General features: G+C 46.0%; 1 long non-coding RNA gene across 1 annotated transcript; it reads right to left on the reverse strand.

The window, feature by feature from the left end:
- Positions 1-694: 694 nt before the first annotated feature.
- LOC115913085 lies at positions 695-13,774 on the reverse strand. The gene is made up of 6 exons (XR_004061370.1): positions 13,699-13,774; positions 11,480-11,576; positions 10,610-10,724; positions 7,832-8,030; positions 2,562-2,797; positions 695-1,232 (listed from the first exon to the last, which is right to left on the reverse strand). It is a non-coding gene; the product is annotated as an uncharacterized LOC115913085 (long non-coding RNA).
- Between the last annotated feature and the right edge of the window lie 232 nt (positions 13,775-14,006).

The raw sequence follows: 14,006 nt of genomic DNA on the forward strand, positions 1-14,006 counted from the left end.
GAAAGGAAGGAAGGGAAGAAAGGGAGGAAAGGGAGGAAAGGGAGGAAAGAAGGAGAGAAGGAGAGAAGGAGAGAAGGAGAGAAAGAGAAAGAGAGAAAGAGAGAAAGAGAGAAAGAGAGAAAAAGAAAGAAAGAAAAGAAAGAAAGAAAGAAAGAAAGAAAGAAAGAAAGAAAGAAAGAAAGAAAGAAAGAAGAAAGAAAGAAAGAAAGAAAGAAAGAAAGAAAGAAAGAAAGAAAGAAAGAAAGAAAGAAAGAAAGAAAGAAAGAAAGAAAAAGAAAGAAAAAAAAGAAAGAAAGAAAGAAAGAAAGAAAGAAAGAAAGAAAGAAAGAAAGAAAGAAAGAAAGAAAGAAAGAAAGAAAGAAAGAAAGAAAGAAAGAGAAAGAAAGAGAGAAAGAGAGAAAGAGAGAAAGAGAGAAAGAAAGAAAGAAAGAAAGAAAGAAAGAAAGAAAAGAAAGAAAGAAAGAAAGAAAGAAAGAAAGAAAGAAAGAAAGAAAGAAAGAAAGAAAGAAAGAAAGAAAGAAAGAAAGAAAGAAAGAAAGAAAGAAAAGAAAGAAAGAAAGAAAGAAAGAAAGAAAGAAAGAAAGAAAGAAAGAAAGAAAGAAAGAAAGAAAGAAAGAAAAAGAAAGAAAGAAAGAAAGAAAAGAAAGAAAGAAAGAAAGAAAGAAAGAAAGAAAGAAAGAAAGAAAGGCAGGAAAGGCAGGAAAAGGAGGAAGGGGAGGAAATGAAGGAAAGGGAGGAAAGTGTCCAATAGGAAAGGAAGGAAGGGAAGGAAGGAAATCTCTTCTTCTGCATAAAGAAGAGGCGACCACCCCACCAACGTGGTCCTTGTGCAGCCCCATGGCACCAGCACATTCCAGTCTCAAACCACAGCCACACCACAGGGGTGGCCCAAAACCACTTCCCAGCACCTCCTGCCCCTTTCCCAAGGCTCTGGCATGCAGGACCCTGCTCTGAGCATCTGTCCTGGCTCAGGAGGGCTCTGCAGCACCTGAGCACACCCTGGAGCCTCCGCCCTCCTCCCCGAGCTCCCGCCGCACCATCCAGCCCTTAAATCTTTAATAACCTTCCTTTCCTTCACTGGGAGCACACGGGGGTGAGCGCATCTCCCCAGATCAAACCGAATCCTTAATTGAAGCCGCTGTTAATAAGGGTTAAATCTGCAGGCTGCGGTGGCCCCGCCGTCACCGCTGCTCTCGCCATCCGTGGAGCGGGGAGCCTGAAGGGTGTCCGTTCTGAAAAGCCATAATGAATCATTTTTCCTTAGCAAATCTGGCAAACTTCAATCCTGGTTCCTGCAGCCTCCTTTTCACATGTCCAAGCCCTCTGTGACACATCAAATTTAATGAGACTGCACAGACCTCAAATAAGGCACTGTAGCACTGCTGGGATACTTTATTAAGGAGGATCAGACAGAATGTGTTTGCTGTTTAAGAGCCTTTAAAGGCAAATTACTCTTCTTTTTTGGGGGGATGAGAGCCTCCCGTTTTTGTTCAGTCCCTGGCCCTCCTCAAACACATCCTGCAGGCCAATTCAAACACAGAGTTAAGGTTTCTGCAAACAGGGAAAGCAGCAAAATTGGCAGCGAGGGCTGAGAGACCAGCGAGGCTGGATTGAAGGTTGAGGGCTAGGACACAGACAAAGGAGCGTGTGATTTCACATAATAATAATAATAATAATAATAATAATAATTAATAATAATAATCTGCCTCTGACAAGCTGTGCAAGGGAACACCCCACCCCTGCTAGCAGGTGCTGCCCTGCTAGGTCCAGGGAAAGGCCAAATTAACCCTCTCTGGCTGCTGGAGAGGTGGGAAAATCTTTCTAGAAAGATCACAAAATCCCACAATGGTTTGGGTTGGAAGGGATCTTAAAGTCCATCCAGTCTCAGCCCTCAAAATGAGGATGTGAGATATGTGCTGAGCCATCCTTGGGGGAAAACTGGGGCAGCCCATGAAGAATGGGGAAAATGAAACATTATTTTTATTTTAATGTCCGTATAAATAAAAATAATCAGGGAACCAGGCAGAGTTCGGTCTGCAGACTCCAGATTTTGGGGCAAGGGAGGCTCTTTGCTGTTGCTGGTGGATGTTGTAAGACGTGCAAGATGAAATCCTGGGTGACTTTAGGAGCTTTTTCCAGCCATAACCAGCTCAGGTTGTGTCCTTGCAGCCTTTTTTTTTTGTTGAAAAACCCCGTTTTGTGCAAGGACTCGGTGCTGTAACTTTGGTTGGAGACTGCAGCAGTCTCGTGGCTTAGCAACCTCCTGCTTAATTCAGAGCATCTCTTCTGAGCTCATCGTGTTCAGCTCCTCTGTGTCCACCTCTGGCCACGTCCAGCTCGAAAAAGAGCTGTGATTTATTTCAGCAAGTGCCAGGCTGCTGGACGAGGCAGCAGAAAGCCAAAATGTCTCTCTCAGCATATGGATTCCAACCTAATTGGGGTTTATAGGGAAATATAAAAATTGGACCAGGTTCCAGAGAGCTCTCAAGGGTGCCTAAAGAAGAAAGTCTGAGTCTCAGAAGATTTTTATGCAACTGGAGGAAAAATGATAACATTTTTACCTTTGGAGTAAGGATGCCGTGTTCCAAGAAGCACAGTGAGAAATGAAATAATTTACACATCACAAATGCTTTGGTTGCAGGATAAACCCAGAGACGTTCCCTGTGTCAGGACAACTGAGGCACAGCCTGTGGAAGGTTAAATTTGACTTTTCTTCTCCATCTTTGGCTGTCTGAGGAGCTTTGGGGCTCAGCCCTCAGTGGCCATTTGGATCCAGGTCACATTTTCTGTGAGCCACCTGCATTTGGAGCGAAAGGAAGAGTGTGGTTAATGGATCACTTTAATGACATCAGTTCTGATCCATCTCTAATTAAGGGCTCTGCCAGGAATACAGTCAAGCAATTCTAATGGCCCAGAGGAAAAATTGTGAAGTCAGGTAATGAAATTTGCTTATTAGACAAAATGGGAAGAAGGAGTGCAGGGGCACAGAAATCAATAGGGAGAGAGCAGGGCAGCAGCATTTCCAGAGCCCTGCTCATGGAGAGAGCCCAGCTAATGAAGCTCAGAGCTCACAACCCTGCCCTGCTCCCAGCCCTGAGGATGTTCACCTGGAAAAGGTCCAGTTTGTGTGAACTTCCAAACAGTTTGTTCCACACTGCAGCTTCCTCAGCTGGAGGATTTCATCACTGCTGGGTTTTGTGTCTCCCAGGGCTTTCAGAGGCAGCTCCATGCCTCCTTCTAGAGGTGGTGGCACATTCCCAGGATGGTGCCACAACCCTCCAGCATGGAGAAAAGCAGGGTCACACCTGCAGCCTGGAATCTTCTTGGATAAATGCCATGATGGCCCCCATTAGATCCCAATAAATGTTAGGACACAAATACCCCTGGAAAATTATTCACCTCTATGGCCTTTTCATCCCAGGAACTTTTCAATCTGTTCCCAGCTCCAGTGGAAGGTGTCCCTGCCCATGGCAGGGGTTGGAATGAGAGATCTTTGAGGTCCTTCCCAACACAAGCCATTCTGGGATTCTGTGATTAGCACGGAGAAGATGCAGGTAAAAAAAAAAAAAAAAAAGCCAGAGAGAAGCGTGGATGCTGCCAAAAAAATTAAAACTTATTTATTCTGTTGTAATCTACAGAGTGCTGGGGAGGGAAATATTTATAGGTGGGATAGTTCCAGCTCCAAACCCTTCACTTGGAGTAGGAGAGGAATGGAATCTTTGGTGGGTTTTCTTTTGTTTGGTTGGTTTTTTGGTTTTTTTTTTTGGTTGGTTGGTTTTTTGAGGGGTTTTAAATTTTTTTTTTTTAAGGGGGAAAAGTGAACTGAAGTTTACGAGCCTGAGCTGTGGAGCAGAGCCTTTTGTGTCTCGCTTGCCCACATAATTGCACTCCCCCCCTGCTCTCACCCGGTGGCAAAGGAATGTAGGTGGAATGTCTTTGCAGGGAGAGCAGCTCACACAGGGACTGCACAAAGAGGGGAAGAAACAGGAGCCAATCTAAGTAAAGGATCAGGCAAGGAAAATAATATTGGGCTGTCTGCTACCACGTCCAACCCCGTGAAATGCCTCCATGAATTCCCTGCTTCCTTCTGCCTTAAAATGTCCTCCTCCTTTCTCAGAGGTTCAGGGCACATATCTTGTTTCAGTCTCCTTTTTAACACGTTGCTTTTCCCCCCTCTCCTTTCATCCTGCTGCCGCAGATATATTTACTGGCAACGGAAAAAATCAATAAAGGAGAAGGAAATGACTTGGCAGCGTTCCCAAGTGTTAAAATAATTCTCATCTCATCGAGCCCCATTGTTTTTAAACAACATTGCCAGCTCAGGAGCTTGGCCTCGATTTTCAGAAGCAACTGGTGATTTTTGGGGAGGTTCTGGTGTTTTTTGGGGGTGTCCTTAAAGGGAGAAGTTTGGCACATCCACGTGGGAAACACGGAGGCTTTTCCGCCACGCTCCCGAATTTATCTGTCCCTCGAGGGATCCCGCCCCACGAGTTTAATTTGGGGGGCACGTTTAAGTAAAACAGCCCTAAGAAAAGCTGGGCATCCCATAAACTATCCCAGCTGCCTTTCAGCAGGGAAAACTGGGAATGATATTAGCAACCAACGGCCTGAACCAGGTGCATTCCAACCTGTCAGTCCCTCGTGTGAGTTATTGCTGCTGAAATACAGACTTTGTGTCCCAGCAGTGAAATATTCTGCCACGTGCTGTGCAAGAACACGGAGAGCTGACCTTCACACTGAGCTGCTCCTTGTAAGCTGCAATCTCTCCTGGAATTCTGGTTTTTTCCCCCCCACATTTTTTTTTTTTTTGAGGTGGATTTTGGGAAATCAGAAGAAGGAGGGCTCAAAACATTGACATGCTCAAAGATTCTCTCAGTTCCCACACAAAATATTTCCTCCCCAGCTCCAGCTAAAATCCAAAGAACTCCATTTCTATTTTGTATTCTTCTTTTAAAAAAAAAAAGGATTAGTGCTACACAAAAATGGAAGTGAAAAGTAATTCCCAAATGGAAAATTGGAGAATTTAATTTGTAAGAGAATGGGAAGCACACCTCCACTTCAGGGATGCTCCATCTTAGTAGAGTAGAAACAGAGTCAATAAATTGGGGTTTTTTTCCCAAAACAATGGTTTTTCACAGGGAGGCAACAGCTTAAATGAAAAGTGTCCCTTTATCAATATTTTGGTTGCTTAATATTTAGAAATTAAGTGTTCTCTGCTTCCACTTCATTGCAGGAGAACATGATCCCATTTTGCACATCTGGAAAATATCAGAATTTGCATTTTTTTCCCCCTTTTAGACCCAGAAATCCCCTTTTAAATCTAGGATTCCCTTTTTAGACCCAGAGATTCCCTTTCAGACCTAGACATCACTTTTAGGCCTAGAAATCCCCTTTTGGACCCAGAGATTACTTTTAGACCCAGAGATCCCTTTTAGACCCAGAGATCCCATTTTAGACCTAGCTGAACCCCAACCCCTTTTAAACCTCAAAATCCCTTTTAAACCTCAAATTCTCTTTTTACACCCAGAGATCCCCTTTCAGACCTAGCTGAACCCTTTTTAGACTTCAAATTCCCTTTTTAGACCCAGAGATCCCTTTCAGACCTAATTGAACCCGTTTTAAACCCCAAATTCCCTTTTAGACCCAGAGATCCCATTTTAGACCTAGCTGAACCCCTTTTAAACCTCAATTTCTCTTTTACACCCAGAGATCCCCTTTCAGACCTAGCTGAACCCCTTTTAAACCCCAATTTCTCTTTTACACCCAGAGATCCCTCTTTAACCACTTGCACACCAATCCCATCCCCTCCAAAGAGCGTTTTTTTATCAACACCAACAACCAGGAGATGATTTTAATGAGAAAAACCTCTCCCAAAGCCCAGGTGTGCCCATGCCCAGCGCCCTGAGCAGGCTCCAGCTGAGAGCAGCCGCTCCCCTTCCACCATCCCAGCTCTTATTCCTGCTGGGAACGTGAGCAAACCACGCAGGGAGGGAATTCCCTGCTCCCCAAATGTCCATAAACCCCACAAACGTGCACCTCGGAGGTCGTCTCCGTGTGTCAGCCTGAGAGGGATGGATTTTTTGGGGTGGGAAACACCTGCCCATCTGTGGGGTTGATAATGGGGCCCATTGTGCGCTCGCGGGCACGGAGAGGGGGAATCAATAAACCAGGAAAGCCTCAGTTGTTGGATCGAATGCCGGCCATATCTAATGGCTCCAGGATGCCTCTGGAGCCCACCAGGTCCTGCTGGTTTGATGCCTTCACTTCCCGGCAATCCCAAAAGGAAAAAAAGCCAAGATATTAACTTTCCTGCGCAGAAATGGCGTGTGGGAACGTGGAGCTGGGGAAAAGCTCAGCTTGGCCAAGCTCAGCGTGTCTGTGGGATAAAGGAGAGTCCAGGACCACCCTGTGGGAACTCTAGAGGGGTGGGATCCCAAATTCCCACCCCAAAGGCACCGCCAGCACCCCAGAAGGGGATGATGTTTCTGTGCTGCATCACAGCCACCCTCAGATGGAAGCAAAATCCAAATTCTCCACTGTGGAAAGCACATCCATCATGCTACAGCAAGGACAAAACAGGGATATTCCCATTGAAAAGCAGCCTCAGAGCAGGGATTGGATTGAAAGGATTTTGGGAATCCTGGAATTTGCCACCCAGTGCCCAGGTCAGCCTTTCTCCCGTGCAAGCTGGCATCAGGGCAAGGAGCTGAATTTCAAACCAGCACAGGGGTTCAGAGCAGGGAAATTATGATGAGATTGGGGGGAAAAAAAGAAAAAAAAATACAAAATGAAATTATTTTTCATTCAGTCTTTGGAAATTTTTCAATTGATAATTTTTCATTTAGTAATTTTTCATTTTCCATTGGAAATTGGACTTGGCCACTGTGCAAGGACAAAACAGGGATATTCCCAACTCATTGAAAAGCAGCCTCAGAGCAGGGAATGGATTGAAAGGATTTTGGGAATCCTGGAATTGTGCCACCCAATGCCCAGGTCAGCCTTTCTCCCATGCAAGCTGGCACCAGGGCAAGGAGCTGCATTTCAAACCAGCAGAGCACAAAAATGATGATGGGATTAGGGGGGAAAAAAGGAAAAAATCATACAAAACTAAATGATTTTTCACTTAGTGATCGGAAATTTTTCAATTAATAATTTTTCATTTAGTCATTTTTCATTTTTCATTGGAAATTGGACTCGGCCACCACGCTGCTTTTGGAGCAAACCTCTTTAAATGCAACTCGTTGTGCAGGGAAATTCTCCCTGGAATCTGGGTTTCCAGGCAGCTCCCCACGCTCCTGAAATCCCCTGGAAAACTGAGGGAAAAAGCAGCGTCCTGGCAGGTCTGGCTGTGGTATGTGGATTTTTTGGGACAAGTCTCTGCAAGAACTGCAGAGCTGCGGAGACAAAACCCCTGGCAGAGGGTGGCACAGGCAATCCCCTCCCAGCTCCTCTCAAATCGTGTCTGAAAAGGCAAAATCGGCTGTCTGGAGATAGATTTGGGTTTCCACTGCTTTTTTTGCTGCCTTTTTTTTTTTTTTTGTGTTTCCCTCCTTTCTCTCCATTTCCTCGTCCCAGTAGCAAAAGGGGAAATTGAGGGGACAGACACAACCCAGGTTGCACTGAAGGGGAAGCAATAAAACCTTCCTATATGCAAGAACAATCTCTGCACTCCTAAATATCCCCAAACTGCCAGAAATAAAGACATTGGAAAAGGCTGGGTTGTTTTTTGTATTTTTGTTTTTTTTCCCCACCCATGATAAAAATGCAGTTTTCCTCCTCACAGATTTAGAATCAAGTGAAAATAAGAGTGAAAAGAGCAAAACTTCTGTACCTTCTGCTCCTGAGTGAGAGATTCTCCTTTAACCTTATCCAGCAAACTTCATGGGATCATTCAGCTTGGAAAAAAACCTTTAAAATCATCCAATCCAATCACAGCCGGCCTCTAAAATAATAAAAACATTTCAAGTATTCTTCTTCTTCTTTTCTTCTTTCTCATTTTCCTTGGGTTTATGGCATTTGTTGTGAAGCACCTGCACATCAAGGGTGAAAAAGGAGATTTTATTCTGTGCCTGTAGTTTTTAGGACAGATTTAGGGGAAAAGGAGATTTTATTCTGTGCCTGCAGTTTGTAGGACTGATTTACGAAAAAGGAAAATTTTCTTTTGTGCCTGAAGCTTGTGGCACAGATTAAGGGAAAAGGGGGATTTTATTCTGTGCCTGTAGTTTTTAGGACAGATTTAGGGAAAAAAGAGATTTTATTCTGTGCTTGCAGTTTGTAGGACTGATTTAGGGAAAAGGGAAATTTTATTCTGTGCCTTCAGCTTGTGGCACAGATTTAGGGATTTAGGGACTCTGCCATGCAACGTGGGCACTGTAGGGTGACAAATCCCATGGGAGAGTGTCCCTGCAGGTGTTTGGGAGGACACAACCCTGGGGGTCTGATTTCATGGAATCACAGAATATCCTGAGCGAGAAGGGACCCACAAGGGTCCTCCAGAACATCTCCTGGCCCTTCCCAGTCCCAAAATCCCACCCTGTCCCTGAGGGCTTTGTCCTGCAGCCCTGGTGCCCATTCCCAGGGGAGCTGCTCAGTGCCTGACACCCTCTGGGGGAAGAATCTTGTCCTAAAACCCAACAAAACCCCTCCTGACGCAGCTCCAGTTGTTCCCCCAGGTCCTGTCCCTGGTCACAGAGCAGATTTGTGTCCTTTTGGGGCTTCACATCCCAATCCTTCAGAGGGGAAACACAGTGAGGTGAAAAGAAAAAGCAAGGATGAGGCATTCCTAAAGGGAAGGGGGCAGGAGGGTGTGGGACTGAAAAAAACCCCAAACTGAGTTATTTGGGGGTGTAAAACCTCCCCAAAACGCCCTCCCACCCCCAGGCTGTGATTTCCACGCCGTCAGGCTGCGGCAATGAGCTGGGCAGCCCTTTGGAAAGGGGCTGCTCCTGTGTGCAGATGCAGCGGTGAGGGGTGGGAGGCACAGCTGGACACAGCTGCACACAGCTGGCACTGGAGCTGCACATTGCTGCAGGCAGCTCTGGCATGTGCACCGGGGGCCCTGCAAGGGGAATGCTCCTGGGTGAGCTGGACCACATCCACCTTCTGCCACAGCTCCTCGCTTCAGCCTCCTCCTTCCCCTTCCTTTCTCTGCTTTTTTTCCTGGATTTCATGGGAGAAAAAAAAAATCCTCCCTTTTGACCCCATTCTGCTGGCAAGTTTCCAAGTGCTTCAAGCATCTGATGGGACTCTCAGAATCACCACAGGCTGGGGGGGATAAATCCCACAGCTCCCAGAAATTCAGAGGGGGAAGCTGCTGCTCCCCAAAATTTCCATGATCCCAAACCTTTCCACGCTTCCAAACCAGTTCCAAAAGGGGGAGAAGCTGCTGCTTCCCAACCTTTCCATGATCCCAAATGTTTCCCTGCTCTCAAACCAGTCCCAAAAGGGGAAAATGTTGCAGGTCCCCAAACCTTGCTCCCCAAACCTTTCCATGCTTCCAAACCAGTTCCAAAAGGGGGAGAAGCTGCTGCTTTCCCAACCTTTCCATGATCCCAAATGTTTCCATGATCCCGAATGTTTCCATGATCCCCAACCTTTCCATGCTCCCCAACTTTTCCATGCTTCCAAACCTTTCCCTGCTCCCAAATAATCCAGATCCCAAAGCATCCAAACCTTTCCATGCTTCCAAAACTTTCTCTGCTCTCAAACCAGTTCCAAAAGGGGGAAAATGCTGCTGCTCCCCAAACCTTGTTCTCCAAACCTTTCCATGCTCCCCAACCTTTCCATGATCCCAAATGTTTCCCTGCTCTCAAACCAGTCCCAAAAAGGGGAAAATGCTGCTGCTCCCCAAATCTTTCCATGCTCCCCAACCTTTCCATACTTCCAAACCAGCTCCAGAAAGTGGAGAATGCTGCTGCTTCCCAAACCTTTCCAGGCTCCCAAACCAGTCCCGAAAGGGGGAGAAGCTGCTGCTTTCCCAACCTGTCCATTCTCCCCAACCTTTCCATGCTCCCCAACTTTTCCATGCTTCCAAACCTTTCCCTGCTCCCAAATAATCCAAATCCCAAAGCATCCAAACCTTTCCATGTTTCCAAACATTTCCCTGCTCTCAAACAAGTTCCAAAAGGGGGAAATGCTGCTGCTTTACCAACCTTTCCATGCTTCCAAACTTTTCTCTGCTCCCAAATAATCCAAAAGGGGGAAAAGCTGCTGCTCTCCAACCTTCCCATTCTCCCAAACCAGCCCCCAAATGCTGCATCTGTTTCTGTCCTCCTGATCATTGTGATGTACCTGGACTCACAGATATTTGGAATTAACAATGCTCGGAAGGGTTTTTGTATTTACACGTGAGGCAAGGCCCCAGCAGAGCAGGGAAATGAGGGTGAAGGCGGATTAGGATCTGGCCCACCACATGGAACAGGAATATTTGTGCAAAATATTCATTTTTGTCCCCGAGAAAGCAGCAAACCCTCAGGAAGTGGCATCTTGTGGGCATTTATTTATTTAGGAGGCACCTGAGATGCCCTTTGGTCGTTGGCACAGGTGACAAACCCCAAAATAAATCAGCTTTCCTTCAGTATGAGCAACCAACTATCCATCACCAACATACCTGATGTCCAAGAGATCTGTATCAAGCACCCAACAAATCTTAATTTGCTCCAAAATGGCTCTGCTGGCCAACAAAGCCTCATTCAGCCTCTTGCCAGGGGGTAAAAAAGGCTGCCCTAGAACAGAGATTAGACAGAGTTACAGAATAAAGCAGGGATTTATTCAAAGCATCTCCTCCATGGATGCACCTTGGGCAGCACAGGAGCCCAGCCAGGGCTGCGCCCAAGATGAACCAAAATGGTCCCAAAATGAACCCAAGATGAACCAAAATGGTCACAAAATGAGCCCAAGATGACCCAAAATGGTCCCAAAATCCCCGACCGCTCCCGGGGTCTCTCCCTTGGATCAGTTCTGCTCCATTTGCACCTTGCAGTTCATTGTCCCATTCCAGCTTTAGCCCAGGCAGTCCCACCCTGCTTGTTTTTCTCTCTCCAGCCCACAGTGTTTGTGCTCTTGGGCTGAGATTTGGATCATTTGTCCTTGGTGCCCAGCTGGAGCAGGAATTGTTTTGTCTCCCTGCTCTGTGCACAGAGCTCACCATCCCCTGGTGTGAACCCAGACCCACACACTAAAGCAGCACAGAACCTGAAAAACAGAAAACTAAACCTGAGACACCGCAGTGAGCAGTAAAAACCAAAATAAATGTATTGGAGTGCTGGCTTCTGGCACGATCTCAGAGTAAAGTGGAAGCCGTGTGGGCTGGCTGGAGGGGCTGTTTGAACTCTGCCCACTTACAAGGTGCTGCTTCCGTGGAGATGCTGGTGGGGGAAACAAGGAGGAGGAAGAGGAGGAAGAGGAAGAGCAGCAGATCCAGCCCTGCTCCCTGCTGAAGGCAGCACCAGAAGCTCAGAGGTAAAGGAAAGGAACTCACCAGGCTGACATTTGAAGGGTTAATGGGATTTAAGCTTTGATCTCCCAAGAAAACACGCTGAGAACGTCGCCCAAGGCGTGCTCACCATTTTGTTTGCCTGTAAAACAATGCAATTTGAGTTTTGTTGGCTTGTTGTTTTTAAGTGGAACCTCATGGGTGTTCTGTTGAATTCAGCCCACAAAAGCAATTTGTGTCATTTTAATGCAGCTCCTGTGCTAGAAATGTTTGTTTTTAAATGCAAGTTTTATTGTTTTCATTGTTGGCACATTAAAAGCTCGATCAATAAGAAAAGCAATTTGTGATGCTGCCCTTCAAAATTCCAGCTTTATCTACCCCATAAATTGGGGTAAATTTGAAAGTGAGGAATAACACGAGCTCATTCTTTTGGGATGTGAAAAGAATAATTCCAGATCTTCTCTGCTTTGACCTGTCCCTATCCATCATCTGTCTTAATATTTCCAGGAGAGTCAGGCTGAGGTGCAGCTCTGGGACAGAGGATGGAGCAGAGAATTCTTTGATTTGTCACTGTGCTAGTTATATTTTAGTGCAGGCATCACTTTTAAAATGGAAGAGACGCCTTCTTTCTGCAGGAAACATCCAAATCTTGACCAGATATGAAGCATTTGGGCACAGATTAAAAAAAAAATTCTCCCCAAAATGGGGACAAAACCCAAAGCCTGCCCTCGGGTCTGTCTCCTGATCTGCTACTGGCTTTCCATTTAGCCTTGTGCAATTCCTTCCACCTCTCAGGGCCTCCTTTTCCCACCTTTACCCAGGGGACAGCACTACAATGGGTTTCTTGCTCTTTGATATTTGAAACACGCTCAGAGATTCCTCAGATGGAGGCGGGAGGAAGAAATCATTATTGTTATATTTTTATAGCCCGTTTCTCCCTGCAGGGTCCCGGAGGTGTTTTAAAGTCTCCATAGTCTTGGGCAAGAAGAGGCAAAGAGCAATCCGAGTAAATTTGCAGGAGCAGGAGCAGGACATGGATGATCCTTGTGGATCCCTCCCAGCTCAGGATATTTTGTGATTTCCTGGCTGATCACTGGATGTGGAGCTGCCACTTCCATTTCCCCCCAAACGTCCCCTTCTGATTTCATTTGTCCTTGAGGAGGTTGGCATTACAAGCAGGAGCAGGGGTAGTGTCAGGTATGACTCTGCACGCCTTCACACCTCGTGAAATCCCATCCAGAATGGTCAAATTAATGAGGAAAACTGCCTACTGCAGCAATTTCTGAAATAGCTGTAAATGTTTTATTGCCCAAGCATATGCAACAGCAACTTTAGCAAACATGCTCCAGCGAGTGTGGTGGAGAAAAGACACAACAGGATCTTTTGGAGAGGCAGAAAGCCATGGCCAGACTCTATTTCTAAATAAATTGGCATTAATCAGCTGATGACTGCACAGCTTCCTGCAGCAAAGACATCTCCTCAGTTTCCTGATAATGCCGCCAGACTGGCGTTTTTCAAAACAATAAATGAGCTGAAAACGAGCCCCAGGGGCTGCTGGGTGCCTCAAAACCCAACTGGGTTTGGGTTGGCACCCCAATAAAGTCTTCAGGGAAATGGGCACTTGCATGGAGCTCCCACCAGCAGTGGGATTGTTTCATTTGGGTCAAAGATGTTTCTTCTTGAGAAGTGACTGCCTGGTAAATTTGGGGGTCTGGACCAGCCCAGACCCTCCAATAATCCCAAATAATCCAAATCCCAAAGCATCCAAACTTTTCCATGCTTCCAAACCTTTCCCTGCTCCCAGATCAATCCCAGGAGGGGGAGAATGCTGCTGCTTCCCAAACCTTTCCATGCTTCCAAAACAGTTCCAAAAGGGCGAGAAGCTGCTCCTCTCCCAACCTTTCCATGCTCTTAAACCTTTCCCTGCTCCCCAACCTTTCCCTACTCCCAAACCTTTCCCTGTAAATAAGATTTGAGCCCGAGGGGTGCAGAGCACCAGGAATTCCTCTTTTACCCAGCCCAGGGTGCTCAGAAATTTGGCATCTTGCAAGCTCAGCTCAGAGCTGCAGAGCTTACTCCTTACGTAGACCAGCAAGTAGCTGGGGATAACTCATCTATATGCTGCAAGTGGCTCCCAGAAAACATTTGCTAAATAATTTAGGAACAAAACCCAGCGATGATAATAAAAAAAAGAAAAACCAAGAAGTTTGCTCCCAGATGATGTGCAAATACAAAACAGCAATAAGTCTATCAAAAGAACTCACCTAGTGCTACTCTCATATTCCCCACCATCCTCCCAATCCTGATTCTCCTCTGATTCAGCAGCTTTCCTCCTTTTGGCATTTCTGGCTGGCAGGGCTGGCTGTACTTGGTTAGAATTCAATACCACGAGGGGGTTTAGTAACTGAAAGCTGCCTTTTTTCTTTTTCTTTTTTTTTTTTCCTTTTTCTTTTTTTTTCCTTTTCTTCCCTTGTTTCCCTCCTCTCTTCAGCAGCTCACAGGAGGAAAACAAAAGTTTAGAAGGGTGCCCTGCACCATTAAGGTCTGTCAAGTTTAAACTGCTTCAGTCCTC

The sequence above is a fragment of the Camarhynchus parvulus genome, chromosome 24 (assembly GCF_901933205.1).
Source record: "Camarhynchus parvulus chromosome 24, STF_HiC, whole genome shotgun sequence".
Taxonomy (NCBI): Eukaryota; Metazoa; Chordata; class Aves; order Passeriformes; family Thraupidae; genus Camarhynchus; species Camarhynchus parvulus.